The following is a 928-nucleotide window of genomic DNA, read 5'->3' as shown; positions in this document are numbered from 1 at the left end:
TCAAGCCTGTAATCCCAGCACTTTGGGAGGCCGAGATGGGCGGATCACGAGGTCAGGAGATCGAGACCATCCTAGCTAACACGGTGAAACCCCGTTTCTACTAAAAAAAAAAATACAAAACACTAGCCGGGCGGGCGAGGTGGCGGGCGCCTGTAGTCCCAGCTACGTGGGAGGCTGAGGCAGGAGAATGGCGGGAACCTGGGAGGCGGAGCTTGCAGTGAGCTGAGATCCGGCCACTGCACTCCAGCCTGGGCCACAGAACGAGACTCTGTCTCAAAAAAAAAAACAAAAACAAAAAAAAATTTTTGTAGGTAAAATTTTAATAGGTAAATCTTTTGGTAATAGCTTAGCATATATGTTTAATGGTACCCTATATTTCTTCTATTAGTTTCTGTTGCAGGATGAGCATCTCAAATCTGAAAATTTGAAAGGCTCCAAAATTTGAAACTTTTTGAGCACCAACATGATGCTTAAAGGAAATGCTTATTGGAGCATTTTGGATTTCGGATTTTCAGATTTGAGATACTTAACTAGTAAGTACGATGCAAATATTCCAAAATCTGAAAAATCTGAAATATGAATAACTTCTGATTCCAAGCATTTTGGATAAAGAGAATGCAAAGAAACTTTAGAAAGTCAATATGTTGTTATATGGATATGTTTGGTAATTTGATTTATTTTTAATACTAAGGGAAGAAATTGTATGTCTTTTAACTTAGAAATGAACTTCAGCTAGAGCACAGCCGAGCAACCAATCAAGAACAACGAGCTAATGACTTGGAACAAATTATGGAGCTGTCTCTTATACACATCTAGATGTGTATAAGAGACAGGGCTCCAACTAGTCAGGTATGTTTTGATTTTTTTGTGACCCTAGTCATTATGAAAGTGATACTTAGAAGTGACTCACCTTTTCTTTACTATTCAG

At 39.0% G+C, this 928-nt stretch overlaps 1 protein-coding gene across 4 annotated transcripts in view; it reads left to right on the top strand.

Annotated features, from left to right (window-relative positions):
* LOC105552760 (centrosomal protein of 70 kDa-like) overlaps positions 1 to 928 on the top strand; it is a 39,364-nt gene that overhangs the window by 38,028 nt on the left and 408 nt on the right. The gene's annotated exons all lie outside the window — the stretch shown is intronic.

Source organism: Mandrillus leucophaeus, unplaced genomic scaffold, assembly GCF_000951045.1.
Source record: "Mandrillus leucophaeus isolate KB7577 unplaced genomic scaffold, Mleu.le_1.0 Scaffold573, whole genome shotgun sequence".
NCBI lineage: Eukaryota > Metazoa > Chordata > Mammalia > Primates > Cercopithecidae > Mandrillus > Mandrillus leucophaeus.
The sequence above is the reverse complement of the archived record's forward strand: the minus strand, read 5'-3'. Positions and strand labels throughout refer to the sequence as shown.